Source organism: Herpailurus yagouaroundi, unplaced genomic scaffold (genome assembly GCF_014898765.1).
Source record: "Herpailurus yagouaroundi ecotype Mexico unplaced genomic scaffold, PumYag 355, whole genome shotgun sequence".
NCBI classification, from domain to species: domain Eukaryota; kingdom Metazoa; phylum Chordata; class Mammalia; order Carnivora; family Felidae; genus Herpailurus; species Herpailurus yagouaroundi.
In genome coordinates, this window is record NW_024412572.1 from 4,986,029 (window position 1) to 5,003,390 (window position 17,362).

The window sequence follows — 17,362 nt, forward strand, 5'->3', positions numbered from 1 at the left end:
TGGGTGGCTCAGTTGATTGAGCGACCAACTCTTGATATTGGCTCAGGTCATGATCTCAGTGTTGGTGAGATCAAACCCCCTAGTGGAGCTCTGTGCTGACAGCATGAAGCCTGCTTGGGATTCTCTCTCTCCCTCTCTCTCTTGCCCCTCCCCCACTCACAGACACTCTCTCTCTCTCTCTCTCTCTCTCTCAAAATAAATAAATAAATAAATAAACTTTAAAAAATAAAAAAGAATCATGGGATTTATTCCCAAGGTGAGTGTCACGAAATTTGTCTCCTGTGCAACCACAAGACAGTTGACAGAGGAAAGCTTAGGCTTCATGTCTGTATAAAAGAAAGCTTATGGTTTTGATGTACTAAGAAATATTAAGGAATGAGGATGCCTGGGTGGCTCAGTCAGTTCAGTGTCCAACTCTTGGTTTCAGCTCAGGTCATGATCTCACAGTTCATGGGATCATGCCTAGCATTGAGCTCTGTGCTAACAGTTTGGAGTCTGCTTGGGATTTTCTCTCCACCACCCTCTATGCCCCTCCCATGTTGGTGTTCTCTCTCTGTCTCTATCTCTGTCTCTCTCTCTCTCTTTCTCTCTCCCTTAAAATAAATAAATAAACATTTAAAAAAAGAAATGTTAAGGAATGGAGGGCACTGAAGCATGCAGCCTTTTGGGGGCATGCCTTTGCCTTTCTTCTTGCATTGCAGTTCTTAGCAAATGGTGAAGTCTTATTTTAAATTACAAGTCTTGTCCTTTTCACCCAATGTCTCTCTTCTATAGAGGTTCCCTTGGCACCCCTCCTTCAGTCTTTACAAATCCCCTGTAATGGCTGGTATCCCGTCTGACTCCCCTACTAAAGCATAAGCTCCTCAAAAGCAAGGATGGTTTCTTACTGGGTTGCATCCCCAGGACTTATCATAATGCATGACATGGAGTTGGCACATAGTACATTCTCAGCAAATGCTTATTGAAGAAGTGACTAATTAAATGGATGGATGGATGGATGGATGGATGGGCAAATGGTCCAGCAGAGAAGACTGAGGCTCAAAGAGTTTAAGCGGCTTCTGCCAGATCCCTGATGCCAACAAATGACAGAACTCAAGGCCTCCATGCTTTCAGAATTGGCTGTAGGCAGTTATTTCTGGGTCCAGTTTCCCCTTCCACTCCCCAGGAATCTTTCCTGATGAATGGGGCCCATATGTGGCCTCATCTCCCTTGGGGCCTGTGACATGCAAACCAGGACTACCTTTCTGAATCCACCCAAAACAGGTGAGCATGTAGCAATCCTGACCAACACTGACCACCACAAACAACAGCTACCGCTTGTTAGCCAGGCACTATGGTAAGAGCACTTTCACTATCATTTCACCTGACCTTACAACAATCTTTTGAAGAAAGAATATATGATTCTTATTTTACAGAAAGGAAAATGAGGCCCAGAGAAAACAAGTAAGTTCAAGGTCATTGTGTTAGAAATTGGCAGAACATGGAATCAAGCCTAGAGGAAGCTGCCTCCCAAATTTTAACAAAGTTATGAGAAGCAGTGTTGCTCCAGGTCAAGATCCTGAGCTGTAAGACGAGTAATGACAGCCCCTGCCCAAAGTATTTTCCATTCAAAGTCATACTTGTATCCAACATACCTTATTTCTAGTCTCATCTTGCCACTAATTCACTGTGCATCCTTGAGTTAGCCTCTACCCTCTCTGGCCTTGGATTCCCAACTATAGAAAGAAAAGGGACTAGATTCAATACCATGGGGCCCAAGAATCAAAAAAGCATGTCCACAGGGACCAAACTGGTGATGTAAACCAGTGGAGTGCATGAATATAGGTGATGACACCCACCATGGGTAAGCAGAGAGCTATAGCAGGTAGAGGATGGGCACCTTCTATAAGAGGTGACTGGTGTCCCATAATGTCATCTTTTGATCAGAAATATCTTGATTTTTAAAAATATGTTTATTTATTTATTTTGAGGGCATAAGGGCAGAGAGAAAGGAAGAGAGATAATATCCCAAGCAGGCTCTGTGCTGCCAGCAGAGAGCCCGACATAGGGCTCAATCTCATGAACTAGGAGATCACGGTCTGAGCTGAAATTAAGAGACACTTCATTGACTGAGCCACCCAGGTGTCCCAGAAATATTTTGATTTTTATATGCTGGCCTCTATGAGACCAAATGAAAAAAACTGTGAGCAGTTTGTCTCATGTCTTCCCATTATTTATCACCATTGTGTTCCCAGTTGGGGAGCAAAAAGAAGAAGGTCAGTGAAAGAAAAAGGCTGGGGCAAATAGATACACAACCCTGAGAAACAAACCATGAGGGGAACCTGAGCTTCTGGCTGATCAGAATAACCAAAATACAGAAGATAGAAACTGCCAAAGCCAAGGGCAATGCATGGTATTTAAGACAGCCTAGAATAGGTTAGAGAATGGAGTCAGCCATGCTAATTCAGCCACACAAGTCCAGAAGGTACAGGGAGAGTGAATTTCACTCAAAGAAAGTGGTGAGTGTTTAGATTCATGTTCCATGTTCAGTGTAGAGCAATGGTTCTCAAACTTGAGTGGGCATCAGAATCACCTGAAGAGTAGATTGCAACATCCATCTCTAGAGTCTCTGATTCAGTATGTCTCAGGCAAGGCTGAGAATTGCATTTTTAATAAGTTCCCTGATGGTGCTGATTTGGTTGGTCCAGCGATCACATTAGTAACCAGTGGGAATTTGGGTTCTGGTGTATGACTGTTTATGTTTGGAATCAGGGTCCATCGGTTACTAGACACTGGTAAATTCACTAAATTTGTCTGTATCTCAGTTCCTTCCTTTGTAAATTGAGGGCATTATTAGTATCTACTCCAAAGATTGTTTAAAAATTAAATTTGACAGTCTACATAAAGAGCTTTGAAAGGTGCTTGGAGTAAATACTCAGTGAATGCCATCAAACATTTCTGTTAGTAAAAGTATTTCAATGGAAGCTAAAGTGGGAGTACCTCAGGACTGGTAACACAGGAGCTGTATGATGAGGAAAGAGGAGAGAAGTTACTGGAACCCAGAGATGGTGAGGGTTATATGGAAAGGACTACATGAAAACTTCAGTTCTGGGGAAGAGTCAACTGTGACCCCATAGGGAAGGAACTGGAGGAATAATTACTCTGACTTCACTTCTCTCCCTTCTTTAGTCTGCTGATGCTCCCCACTGGTGGAACTCAACCAGCCAGAAGCTTGGAGGGGCTGGGAAAGGGAGCCTATTGATGTAGTCCATTATAGCTCAGTCTTCCAGGGCACAGAGAAGGATGGAGAAGGATGGAGAGAAAATTGGAGGAACAAATGTAAGACACCAGCACACTTTGAAAAGGGCCTACAGATATTTTTGTCTACACCCCCACCTTGAGGTAAGGTGGTCCCTAACCCAACTCATATTGGTGAGCCCCAGTGAAGGAGCTAATAGATTTGGTCAACATCCTGAAATGCTAGTCACACCTCAACATCAATCTGGTCACTGGCATTCCTGGCAAGGTGAGCCAGAAGATCCTTGTTTGAGACCTAGCCAAGGCTCAGACAGTGAGCTCATTAGGCACCAAGCTTGGAGAAAACTGAACACTTTGGCTTTCTGTAAAGGATAAGAGACCACCTTGGAGGAAGCAGAAAAAACAGGATGAATTTAGCAAAAACTTGAAAACAAGCACAGTAGCCTGATATATAGGACCAGCAGTGCATAGGCCCTGGCTCTGGCCCTGAAACCAACTCTCTGACCTTGATGAAGCATCTCTCCTGAGAGCCTCCCTCTCTGAAAGACAGTCACTCTCACTCCTGCCCTCTTCATCCACCTTGTTCCTCCTTATCCTTCAAGAGGTAGGACCTGGAAAAGAATTCCAAGATGTGCTAAGTTGCCTTAGGCTCCTTGGAGGAAACCAGTAGAGCAATACCTGATATAATTGTAATTGCTCATTATCTAAAATCGGACAGAATGAACTACTGCAAAATAATATACTGTAGGGAAGGAATCTGCTGAAGCAACGACTGAATTAAAATAGCTGCTACTAAATGTTTTCCTGAGACCAGTAACTTTTGGTGCTCTATTTAGTCATATACTGGTTTTCATCTCCAGAATCCTTGAACAGCACTGATGTTGTGCACTTCCCTGACACTGATGAGAAAGTAGCCTGGAAGAGGCAAGTAGCCAGCTCTCCAAAAAGATCCAGGTACAACAAAGCATAGAAGATATCACAGGGAGTTTACCATGGTAAGAGAAGATAGTATGTACAAGTATAGAGCATAATTATATTCACTGAAATCTGCAATTGGAAAAGTAGAATTAACAGGTGGAAGCCAGAAAGGGACCTCAATGAGAGATGAATCCCTGTCCCCTGGATTCAGGTAAGGTGTTATTAACCAGACCCAAATAGCCTAAGGGACTTACTGGGGTCATCAGCCAACTACTCAACCTAAATGTAAAATCCCTGCTCAAGCTGAAATACAAGGGAAACTTAAATAGGAATTATCTGTTAAATAGGCACAAACTAGATTTGGTTTAGGAGTAAGAGCTCTGCAAAAAAGACTTCCAGAATCCCCAAGATCAAGCCCATCCTGTCATAAAAGAAAGAAAAAGAAAGAGGACATAGAAGCCCGCATTAGAGCTTTCTGAAAGAATTGAGTGATTCTGGGGATGTTGAACAATGCTTCACGTAAGGAACTCCCAGGATACCTCCATATGGCTTCAACCACCTATCCAGGTTCACTCTCTATCATAATATTTGTTCTTCTTCCTCTCAAAGGATGATGCTTGCATGGTAAATGCAAAGCAACCGAGAACCTCAAACTCCCTGATTCTTTGTTTTGCAGTACTCTCAGGGTCAAAGATAGCATCAGAAAAGACCTGTCCCATAGCAAGCAAATTGCAGAGCCTGGACTATCGCCGGGTTTCCTGAATCCCTTGGACCTCATTCTAATATTATTTAACATCCAAGTATCACCACCAAGGCCAAATGAGATAAAGAATGGTGATCCCTGATGTTAACTCACAATGCCTACCAGCTGCAGAACAATCACCTTGCATTGTTCCTCTGAGCAGGCAATTTCTACCCATAACTAATTCACTCATTCATTCATTCAACTAACATTTATTGAGTTCTTCTGTGTCCAGGCATTGTGTTTCAGTGTAGCCAATGGACTGGAAAGGAGCAAGAGCAGAAGCTGGGAAGAGGGAAGCCAGTTACAGTGGCCCAGACAAGAGATAATTAGTGTCTGATCTAAGGCAGTGGGCTAAGGGAAAGGAGATGTTAACAAAATAGGATTAAGGAAGTAAAATTAAAAGGATTTTGTTATATATTACCTGGGATCAGAATAGGGGAGGTGAGAATAAGAGAAGCCTCTAGCATGATTCCTAATTTCTGGATAGAACGATGGAGAGAATGGCAATGCCCGTCACGGAGACAGGCATACAAACGGAGACAGAGATGAGCACATTCAGAGGAAAGATAAGGAGCTCAGTTTGGGTCATGTTGAATTTGAAGTGCCTACAGAATATTAAGAAAGGGAAATCCAGCCAGGTCTGGATGTCACAAGATGTAGAAGAGGATGACATCATCCAGGGACAGTAATCTGGGGACAGCCTCACTAAGAGGTGAACAGGAAGAAGAATCCACATGAAAGATTGAGATAGAACAGTCAGAGATGTGGGAGAGGCAGGAGAAAGTAGGGCTTAGGACACCAAAAAGGAGAAGCTATCAAGAAAAATACAATAACCAACAGTGTCCAATGTTATTGATTGGTCATGTGTAATGAGAGTCCACAAAAATACTGGATAACAAAGGGGTCTCCAATGTTGGTAGTAAGATCATGTCAGAGAAGGATAAAATAGGATTATCGCTCCCCCAGGCCTCCAGTATGAAGCTCAGCTTTTGGCACCAGCCATGGTACCCAAAGGAGTATAGCATCCTAGTTTGGGCCTGATCTGGGACATAAGCCAGATCCCAACACTTTAGAAATGATGGTCCAGCACCACACACTGGGGAAGACAAATAAGTATGGCTTTAAGAAATTTGAAGCTCAAATAATCCCCCTTTTTAAGTTTATTTATTTATTTTGAGAGAGAGAGAGAGCAAGTGAGAGTGAGGGAGGGGCAGAAAAAGAGGGAGAGAGAGAACCCCAAGTAGGCTCCACACCAGCAGCCGCATAAAATCTGACATGGGGCTTGACACGGGGCTTGAACTCATGAACTGTAAGATCATGACCTGAGTCAAAAACAAGAGTCAGACGCTTAACTGACTGAGGCACCAGGTGCCCCTTCTCTTTCTTTTCCTTTAGCCCTGTGCACATTCAGAACAGGCTAGACCCATGGCACAAGTAAGGTTATCCATCAGTTGCCTAGTCAAGTGGATATTAAAGGATCTGCTGCCCAAGACTGGATTCTCTCCAACATCCAGGCCCCCAGAGTCCAGAACCAAGAATCTGTGGTTGTCTCCCCCTACCACCTGAATGGTAATCCCTTCACAGTCTCTCCTGCCTGAAAAAGAAAGAGCCATTGCTCTTCGAAGCCTAGAAGCCCATGCCTGGGAAGTGAGAGAGAATGGAAGAGACTGAGCCAGCGGGTGGAGAGCAAAAATGAAGGCAGTGGTTTCTGGGGGAAGATTCACTTTTCCCCAGATAAACAGCTGCCTGCAAACAGCCTACCCTTATATGCTTTGTTCAAGTCAGGACCCTAAAAGAGGTCTGCTTCTCACCAAGCCAAAGCCCAGATTGACAGCATCTTTTTGCTTTTCCCCAAACCTCCACTTTCTATGCCATTTGCCACCGAGGGGGAAAACATCTCCCATTTTGAACAGCACGAATTTAGCACACGTGGGCATGTCTGGAAGGGGAAGCCATGTGGAGGATGGCGATGAGCTTGTCTCCAACTCCACTGACAACTCAATAAGGGGAAATTGGCATAATGCTGCACTGGAAGGCACTTGAGATAGCAAGTGAATCACAACAAAGTTTAAGACTTGCACAATACCTCCTCCCTTTCCCAAATGGCCTTATGCCCATTGTCTCATTTAGTTCAGGGGCATCCCTATCAAGTAGGGCAGATTAGGATCAACTCATCCATTTTTCATTTGGTCGCTGAGAGTTATGGAAGGCAGATGGCAACAGAGTCAGAACCATGGGTTCTGTCTGTTGGCTTTTAACTCCTTCTACACTACCTAGTATCAGCCAAGGGCTTGAGGAACTGGAATTAATAAGCAAAAGTTGAGGCATTTCCTCCTTAGTGCTTAGGACAGAGCCTGACTGTCTTGACTAGATCATACGGGGTACACTCCAGAGGTGAGGGCATGGATCTCAAGAGCTCTAAGACTGTGGATATTTGATGCTGAAGCAGAGCTGGAAGAAGAAAAAGAGGTGGGCACGGGCTTGGCAGAGTTTCCGTGAAGCCTCCAAGAAAAGCCGCCAGATCTGGCCTGGTAGACAAAATCCTAGGACCCTGCAGTACTGGAAGCCCAAGCCAGTGGTTTAGTTTTCTTCACATCTTGGAAAATGGAGCATCTTATTTTTAACCTTTAAACAGAGGAGTGAGTAGCTGTGATGGACCAAGATAATGGTGAATAAAGGAGCCTCTGCAAAGCTCTAGGCAGGAATTGTGTCCACTCTGCAGAGCAGCTGGGCCCCAAGTCAGTTAGGAGTGCCTGCAGTTAGGAGCCAGAGCCTCAGGGCAGTTCAGATCCCTTGTCTTGGGACATCCCTTACTCAGTCTCCTGCTCACATCAGTCAGTGATGTTGGGAACAAATATATTGTTTGATCCAAATCCCCAAACTCCTCTGCCTCAAGCAAGGTTTTTCAGGGGAGCCTCCATAGTCTCTATACTGCATCTTGTCACTGCTAAAGTGCAGTAGTTCCCAATTTCTCAGGCAAAACCCTGACCCCTACGCTTTCTGGGGCTTACGCCTTACCTGTTCAGGAGGGCATTAAACTTAGACCCTTGTTTACCCAAAAATCTCCCCTTACCGAGTTTTCCTTGAGTATAAACTTTCTCCTTGCAATTCTTGCTTTGTCCATCAGCAGTGAACATCTAACTGTGTCAGCTTAACTACAGCCTGGCTTCAGGTCAGGAGGATTTCTTTCTATAGTGGAATCCTAAGTAACTGACCATAGTTGCATTAGGAAGGGACAGAATGGATAGATATCCGTTTAAACACTAGCATCCGTAGAACATTTTCTGTACAGGAAAGGTACATGTAGCAATGATCATTGAGCAAATGATTTTAAACCTCTAATAGGTACTAAGCACTGTGGTAGGTGCTGTTCAATTGTGAACAGCCCCTACTCTCACAAAATTTATGGTGGACTTATAGACAAGGAAATCAGCAAGTACAGTGTGATGTGTGCCGTGACAGAGGACGCACAGGTACTATGGGATCACATGGGTGGGAGAACAAAGTCAGACTTGGATAAGGGGGTAGTGTCAGGGAAGGCTTCCAGAAGAGGTGACGTCTAAGCAGAGATCTAAAGGGAGAGTAGTAGGTTGCCAGGAAGTAAAGGGAGGAAAGCAGTTGAGTATAGCTGGCGTAGGAGCAAAAGACTTCTAAGAAATTAAGGAAAGGAAGGTGGAAAAGTGCTTAGGGCATGACCGTGCAGAGCCTTATGAGCTATGGTAAGCAGGAGACCTTTCTCCTAATGAAAATGGAAAAGTCACTGAAGGGGATTAAGGAGGTGAGAAGTATCATCAGATTTCCACTTCAGAACATGCATTCATGCTGCTATGAGAACAAATTTAAGCAAGGAAGGGAGGATGTATGGACAGTGTCCAGGAGGTTACTGTGGAGATCAGGCAAGAGATGGGGAACGAGAGTGGGCCATGAACCAGGATTACAAAAGTGGGGCCAGAAAGGGGAGGACAGGTTCAGGACAAAGAAACAAACTTGCAGGATGTAGAATCATCACTCACCATGAAGAAAGGAGATAGGAGAGTCAGGGCTTGTGACTGGTAGATTCTTACTAAGCAGGGTGAGGGTCAGCAGAGCAGAGGCAGGTTGGTGGGAAGAAATGCTATCTCGCAAGGGAGCTAGCAAGACATCTGAGTGGGGGTGTCCCATAGGCAGTTAGCTATGTGTGTCCAAGCTCAGAGGACAAATCTGGGCTACAGCTTGGAGTCTGGGAATCAACACATAAACTAGTAATAAAGCTAAGAGAGGGGATAAGATGACCTGGACAGAATGGGTAGGTAGAGAAGAAGGTGACTCAGAGCCCAGCCCAGAGGAAAACCACAGTGTCCAAGTTGCGTAATAAATGTCGTGCATCAGCTGCAAAGTCGGCACTGCCTAATCTTCATGACCCTGAAATTCAGGTCTGTCTCTACAAGACTCTCCCTCAGATTCCCACACTCAACCTCACCCCAACATGGGTCCCCCATAGGACATGCTTCTCCATGTTGACTCATCAGACACTGGCTTGAGCTCGGAAGCTCCAGGCTAGTGATTAAATGTGTCCCTTATATATCTCCTACTACAAATTGCAAATCACGTAAGATAAGTACATAAGCGTACAAGGATGTACTTCTGCATCAGGGACCCACAGACTTAGGTGTACATAAACATCCCTGCACATAAACGCACCCACACACCCTACAGTCTGGATTAGGTCATTTATGTCTACTCAAATGGAACATTAGAAGTGACTTTGAACTACAGGTTTTCCCCTAAAAAAACAAAAACAAACAAACAAACAAACAAAAAACACTGGCCTAATAAGCAGTTACAACAGGAGGAAAAAGAATAAAACGTTTGTAGAGATTCTTCTTTATGTCTTATTCCATGATCAAATTTAATACTCATGGCTAACCTGTAAAATGGGTTTTAGAATCCCAAAGGGATGAAGACCAAAATGTTCTCCTGTGCCTCCATGGGACAATAGCTTTTATTCTGGAGAAGGGAGAGTAGGAAAAGATTCTAACAGAATCTTTGGCATATGAATGATATACAGGTTGACTTCCTTTATTCATTTAAGAAATATTCATCACTGTCCTACTATGTACCTGGAGGCAAGAGTCGACCAAATGCACGTAAATATAGAGCATTCCTTAATTAGGATCCTGTTTACACTCATGATGGGCTGTAATCATTTTTGTGGGACTGTCTGATTGAGCCTCCTTAGAGAAGGGCTGTCATAGCTGCTTGTCAGAGAGAGATGAAGTCCTTGAATTGAAGGCTTCTGTGGGAATTACAGTCTTCCATTTTCCAGAAAGGCCACCGCTGTTCTTTACTTCAGCTAACAAGAGATTACCTTTCACAACTGAGCTACAAATGGGGGCCTAATTGATGAATTTGCTAATAGCCTTCCCTTTATAGTGGCATTAGCCTAGTTGGGTCTTAGCTGTACCTCCCTCGGGTGAGGCCTCACACACGGTGATATATTCTGCTAGATTTATGGCTAAGAGGACAGGGAGTTTAACTCAGTAATTAAACATCCAATTTGCCACATGAGCCTAGGAAATATCTCCATCCTCCCTCTTCCTTTTGCCTGTGCCTCAGTTTCTCTCAGTGGGAACAGGGCGGGGGGGGAGTTATCAATCCACCCAGTAACCAACAGGTAGGAGTTTCTCTCTTCTTAGCCGCAAGGCTTGTGAAGGGCACAGAGAAGTCTGTGATAATGGGCCTTCCCTCAAAAGGTCTGCAATCAAGCATGATTGAGACTCTCACATCCCCCATTTCTCTCACATTGTTAGGGACCCAGTGAGGTTTCCATTTCATTCTTAAGATGTTGCCAAACACCTGCTTCCTAGAGCTTGGAGTGGGGTAGGCCAGGCTGTGGGTCCCTCTTGTAACTGAAGCACTTCACTTGAGGACTAGTGGCCCCTGGGAGGGGGCTGCTAAAGAGCCTTGTCTTCAGTTGTCTTCATGGCTCTGGCAGGCTGACCTGAAAATGAATTGGTGATTCAATGATTGTATGACCTGAATCAAAGACGCCCTCCCCTGGCCACTGTGCTCCTTCCAGCTCTACTGAAACTGGTTCCCTGACATCGGTGGTAAAGACCCTTTATTCATCCACTCCCCCTTTGGGATGGCACTAGATAAGCCCAGATTACAAATAACAGCTAATCTTTCTTGAGCATTTACCATGGGCCAGACGCATGCTTTTCGTGAAATAACCCATTTAATCCTCATAATAACTCAATGGGATAAAGTGCTATTACCATATCATAGATGATGGGCCAAGGCACAGACGATGATGGTAACTTGCGCAGCAGGCTGATAAGCTGAGATCCGACCCCGGGCGTGCCAGTCCCAAGGGCTGCACACTTCCTGTCACACAGAACTGCCTCAGGGGAGAAGTCAGTGGCCCACATGATTTAATTGTTTGGAAGGCACCAAGAAAATCCTTATCCCTCCTGCCCTCCAGAATTACCCCTCAAATAAGCTGGTAATGGGCTCACAACTCTACCCCCAAAATAATTCCTCTGGCAACGACAAAGCAAATCTCCTGGGAGGATGAGGGGATCTAATACATGGAGCCTGCTACTGACAGGCTCCAATTAGCTATAGTCCCTTTCTCCTGCATGGAAGTATATCACTTCCTTCCCAGATTCCCAAAACCTTCAGTGGGTGGGAGCTGGTGTAGGGCAAAGACGAGAATAAGCTTGAGGTTGGTGATGTGGATAAAAAAAGGAGAGAGGCCTGAGTCAACAGCAGAGCACATTCCAAGCCTGAGAATACCCCAACTCAGCTACTTTCTGGCTCTACAACTGACCACCGCGGATTCCCATTTCTTCAACTGCAAAATAGAAGTAGAAGGAGTTGCATTGTAATCTTGTTGTGTAAATCAAATACGGTGATGCTTACAAAGTACTTAACACTGTCCAATGCACAGTACAGACATTAAGATGGCAGCTCTTGTTTTAATTATTGCTACTGCACAAGGAAGGAAGGCTTGATAAAGACACTGAGAAGTCCATGGGCAAGGTGGACCGCTGAGTGAGCGGGAGGAAAGAGACTTGAAGGAGGGAGACTACCTTCATCGACTTTGCAACTACTCTGAGGCCTTTATGTATTAATTCAGTCACTTGTCAGCCATTTCAGCTCAGACCTACTGTATGTGGACACTGTGTCAGATGACGTTGTGGGTTGAACCAAGCTGAATCAAGTCCCCCTCCCCCAAAAAGTCCTAACCCCTGTTGCCTAGGAATATGACTTATTTGGAAATAAGCTCTTTGCAGATGTAATCAAGTTCAAATGAGGTCTTACTAGATTAGGGTGGGCTCTGGTCCAGTACGACTGGTGTCCTTTTAAGAAGAAGAAATACAGACACACACACGGGAGAAACCTATGTGAAGATGAAGGCAGAGACTGCAGCAATGTGTCTACAAGCCAAGGAATATTGAACATAGCTGGCAGCAGCTAGGAGCTGGGGAAGGATCAAGAAACAAGCTCCCCCTAAGAGCCTTCAGAAGGAACTGACCCTGTTAGCATCTGGATCTCAGACTTGTGGCCTGCAGAACTGCCAGAGAGTACACCTCTGTTGTTTTAAGACAGCCTGTTTGTGGTTCTTTGTCACAGCAGCCCTAGAAAATAAACATAAGCAATAAAATTACCAAGATACATTTAAAAAACAAAGTTCTTGTTCTGGAATCTTTGCTATTCATTTCACCCCCCAGAAGAGGCTGGATGAGAGTCCAGGTTTAATCCAATGGCCTTGGGTCTGGCTTCCAAAGAGGCATACTTTGTTAAACAAGAGCTTCTCCTCTGGCCCACCAATTAGGACTCCAGGCTGGAGGATAAGGATATCTTACAGGAGAAGGCTGTGTGGAATAAGGATTGTCCCAGCCACAAGTCATATCAGGTCCCTGCCACCCACAGGGCATCGCATTGAGGACTGTGAAAAATGAGGATTGCAGGGTGGTGGTGGCGGCAGAAAAAGAAACCCTGGAAAACGAAAGGTGGGGGTGAAGTCTTGTTTTCAATTTCTTCCAAACCCACCATTCCTCACATCTCCTTTTGATATCTCCATCCTTCCTCTTCATAGTTTAAGTTTCTACTCTGGTCCCTCAGATGCCTTCATAGCCTGGTAGGCTGGAGAAGAGAAAGCACAGGTCTTGGTGGCTAGAAAACTAGAGTTTGAATCCCAGTTCTACCACTCACTATTTGTGGGATGTTAGGTAAGTAACACTAACTGTCTGTGTGTCTGTGCTTTGGCTTTTTCATCTGTCCAATAGGGATAGTATGTAACTCATATATGTTATGTATGTACATCTGACATACATTGTATAATGCATGTGTGTATGTATGTAATGCACAATAGTATACATTGACCAAGATGATATATGCCAAAGCATTTTAAGCATCATGTGAAAAGGAAAGAGATCTCATTATTCACAGTTCCTAGATCTTATGTACAGAAACTCTGGTTTTAGATATCACATATCAGGACATACTACAAAATTAGCACAAAAATATAAAAACAATAAATCAGATGCTATGTTTAAAGGACCAATGCCAGTGTACAAATGCCAACATATAAATAGCTTTGACCTAGGAGTAAACCAGTCTCAACACCAGCACTCAAGATCTCTGTGATACTGGACAAGATTTTCCATCTCGTAGTTTAAATGATTTATGTTTCCATCCAGCTCTAAGTTTCTATGGCTTTATGAAAAAGTGCACATCAAGCTGTTTGCTCTTATAAAATTCCACTTTAAAAAAACTCTTTACTTATGGGTCACCCATTACAAATCTGGGGAAAGCTGTGATGCTTGAGGGAATTCTAACAACAAGTGAGGCAGAAAAGCCATTTGATGTGTGAAATATCCAATGGGCTGGGTAACACTGGAAAGGCAAGTTTCCTTGAACAATCCTCTCCTGGTTATTCATATGAGAAGGCTAATGTCAGAATATCAGAGACTGGGTTGGAATACCTTGGAACAAAAGCCAGTAAAGAGGGTGAGACAGCCCTAATACAGCCCAAAATGCAAAAACAACCGGCCAGCTTTTATCTCCTTTTAGAATAATATGAACAAAGGTGACTCAGATTACACTAGAAGAGATTGAGCCCCACTTAAGGAAGAACTTCCTTCTGAGATACATAAGTTTGGAGAAATCACCTTCTCTAAAACTTTTCTAAAAAAAATTTTTTTTAATGTTCATTTCTTTTTTGAGAGAGAGACAGAGTGACAGAGCATGAGCAGGGGAGAGACAGAGAGAGACACACACAGAATCGGAAGCAGGCTCCAGGCTCTGAGCTGTCAGCACAGAGCCCAACAACGGGGCTTGAACCCATGAACCATGAGATCATGACCTGAGCCAAAGTCGGGTGTTTAACTGACTGAACCACCCAGGCACCCCTAAAACTTTTCAATGAGAGACCCAGCAGCCAACTTTGTGTCCTGGGTGAAGTGTGTGCAGCAGCAGAAGCAAGGACAGAGTGACCCTTTGAGAACTTTTTGCTTGTGTTCTCTCCATGCTTTTTCCCAGTCAGTTCACAATGGCACATAACGCCTGCATTTCACACAACACAATCCGGCTTCCAGTTACCTTGGCAGTTCACATGTTGTCATGCTGCCGACTTTTCCCCTGCTGGCACACTAGACTCCAAGGTGTAAGTACTGTTTTTACAGATGTTTGCATGTTCCACACTGGTATGTGATAATCACTTTGCATTTCAGTTAGCAAAGAGGAAATGAAACCCACTCCTGAATTGGAGACAAGAGTGTTGTGTTTCACCCTCGTTGACAGCCAAAAGCCAATTTAGGACTCTCTGAAAAGCCGGATTTCCCTGGCGGGAGGGGAGCACGGGGCAGGGGTGGGGGGTGGGATATGGGTATCTTCTTAATGCTCCTGAGCTTGCTTAAGGATTGAAATTGGTGTTTGCTGAGGGAGGAAAAATCAATGTGGATTATGGTTTATGGATCACTTCAGCTGGAGAAGCAAGCAAGTGGGAGAGCTCATCCAGTTTGCACTTTTTCAGCAAGACTCCTACAAGCTAGCAGGCTAATAGCATAAACACCTATCCAGAGCTCACCACATTCTAAACCCTTTGCGCAAATTAATTCACTTAATTATCACGACAATTTGATGAGGCCGGAGAGGTTATGCTCAACATAACACATCTACTAAGTTCAGAGCTGGATTTTAAGCCAAGCAGTCTGGTTCCAGAGCTGGCATGGTAAGTTAGCTTTCACACTCTTTGGAAGGAGATGTGAATACAGACCATCCTCAAAGAAGTGGGGCTGGATACTGCTTCCTCTTCTCTTCCTCCTCAATTCCCTGACTTTTGTGCTATGGGACCACACACTTCAGCTGAAAGGAACTTCCCAAGGAGAGGGATCCCTTAGCCACATACAGCATGTCAGAAGTCAGCTCTGTGCTTATATAACACTAACCCCCTTGTCCCATTGCAGGATTTTTCCCAACCCATAATTATTATCACTCCCTGGGTCAGTAAGTCAATAGAACATTTAAAAAAAAAAAAAAACAAAACAGTCTCCAAAATGACTCCTTTGCTAAAACTCTTTTCTCACCCCTAGGGCTCTCCTCTGAGGTGCTAAAACCCCAGTCAGGGAGTCATCACCATAAATAATGCATCAGGCTTTCACTAAGAATCAGTAAAGCAAGGAGCAGCTCAGAAAAGTCCATTATCCCCCCATGGTTCGTAATTGGGCATTGTGATTAATCCATTTATCTGCTATTCAGATGAACACCCCATAGTAAGAGTCAGTAATTACAGAATATTGAATAGGTACATGAATAGCCAAAATGTACCCATGCTTTGAGTTACTGCGGCAACTTGATTCCCAGAATCTTCAGTCATTTTGAGTTTTAAAGGTCCGCAACATTAGCAGAGAGGTGAGAGATAGGAAGCCCAATTTTCAGAATATCCTGAGTGGCTAAAACCCAGAAAGCTCATGAGCTTGCTTGTACATAATCACATGAATCAGCTCACATTCAACAATTTATCAACATTTATTATCTGCTATGTGTCGGGCACAGTGTTAAGAACAGGGTATACCAAAGAAAAGTCCTGAAGAGACAGACATATAAAAAGCCAACCATCTTGTAATAAGAAAAGTGAGATGTGTGTTAAGAACACAGAAGAAGAATGAGTACTCACTCCCCAAGAGGGTGGAGGATCAATGCAGATCTGGGAAGGCTGCCCAGAGGAAATGACCTTTGAGTTGAATCTTGCAGGTTAAGGAAGATTTTTTTTCCAGAGAAGAAGGGAAAAGAGCATCCCAGGCAGAGGGACAAGTATGCACAAAAGTATTCGGGCAGAAAGTGATCTGTACAGAGAATTGCATAGGACAGGCATTAAAGGGCTTTGTGTACTATGCTAGGGGAACTGGACTTTATCTTGTATCCTGTATTCAGTAGGGCAACATGGTAAGATTTTAAAGAGATGTGTGAGCATGAGCAGTTTGGTGCTTTTGAAAACCCACTGAGCGATGATAATGAGGCTGGATTGGAGAAGGAGACCAACAGTTGAGAGGCTACTGCCTTAGTGAGGGCAAAAGTGAAGATGACCTGCCTCAGGCACTGGGAGAGAACCGAAAAGGATAGTGGGATGGAACAGTCTGACTAAAGGCTTTGCAGACATTTCAGAAGGCCATATCAGAAGTTTCTGATGATAGGTGGGGAGCCGAGGTGATGATGCATTTAGTTGAGGAGGAGAAGCCTATCAAGTAGCTGGACAAAGTGTAAATGATACGGATATCGCTTCATGTATGTTATGTTCCAGGGACTGTCACGGTATTTCCTTATATCCTCTGCCTACCCTCCACCATAAGGGAAATCGGCTCAAGTTAAAGGGGACTGAGGCACTCAGTGCCACCCAGAAAGTACTCTGCCCACTAAGCCTGTGCCCCTAGTGTTCCCACTGCCCTAGCTCTGAACTTCATTTATTGAGGGAGGCTTTGCTTACAACGTAAATAGCTTTATTCTTCACTTTTTCCTTCCTGTCTAACAATTCAAATGTCTTTCCCTGTCTTTACCTTGTGAAAAACACCTTCTCCCATCATCCTTGCCTACCCCCAACATTGTATCTCTCCCTTCCAAAGTATCTCTATCCTCCCCATTCCTTACCCACTCCTATTCACACATGACATCTTTTTAGAAGTAGCAAGTGTGGGGCAAAGGGCAGTGAATCAGAAGTGAGGGCAATCTGGAGTGCCTGGATGGCTCAGTTGGTTAAGCATTCGATTTTGGCTCAGGTCATGATGTCCAGATAGTGAGTTCAAGCCCTGTGTTGGGCTCTGTGCTGATAACTCAGAGCCTGGAGCCTGCTTCACTTCCTATGTCTCCCTTTCTCTCTTCCCATTCGCTACTCACACTCTGTCTCTGTCTCTCTGTCTCTCTCTCAAAAATAATAAACATTAAAAAAAAAAAAAGAAGTGAGGACAGTCTGTGTTCCAA

At 44.2% G+C, this 17,362-nt stretch overlaps 1 protein-coding gene across 3 annotated transcripts in view; it reads right to left on the minus strand.

Annotated features, from left to right (window-relative positions):
* PRMT8 (protein arginine methyltransferase 8) overlaps positions 1–17,362 on the minus strand; it is a 97,952-nt gene that overhangs the window by 76,632 nt on the left and 3,958 nt on the right. The window contains exon 2 of one of the 3 annotated variants that reach the window (XM_040462868.1): positions 12,420–12,522. The exons of the other annotated variants lie outside the window; for them this stretch is intronic. The gene's annotated coding sequence lies outside the window, so the exon portion shown is untranslated. The remainder of the gene's footprint in view (positions 1–12,419; positions 12,523–17,362) is intronic. 3 annotated transcript variants of the gene reach the window in all.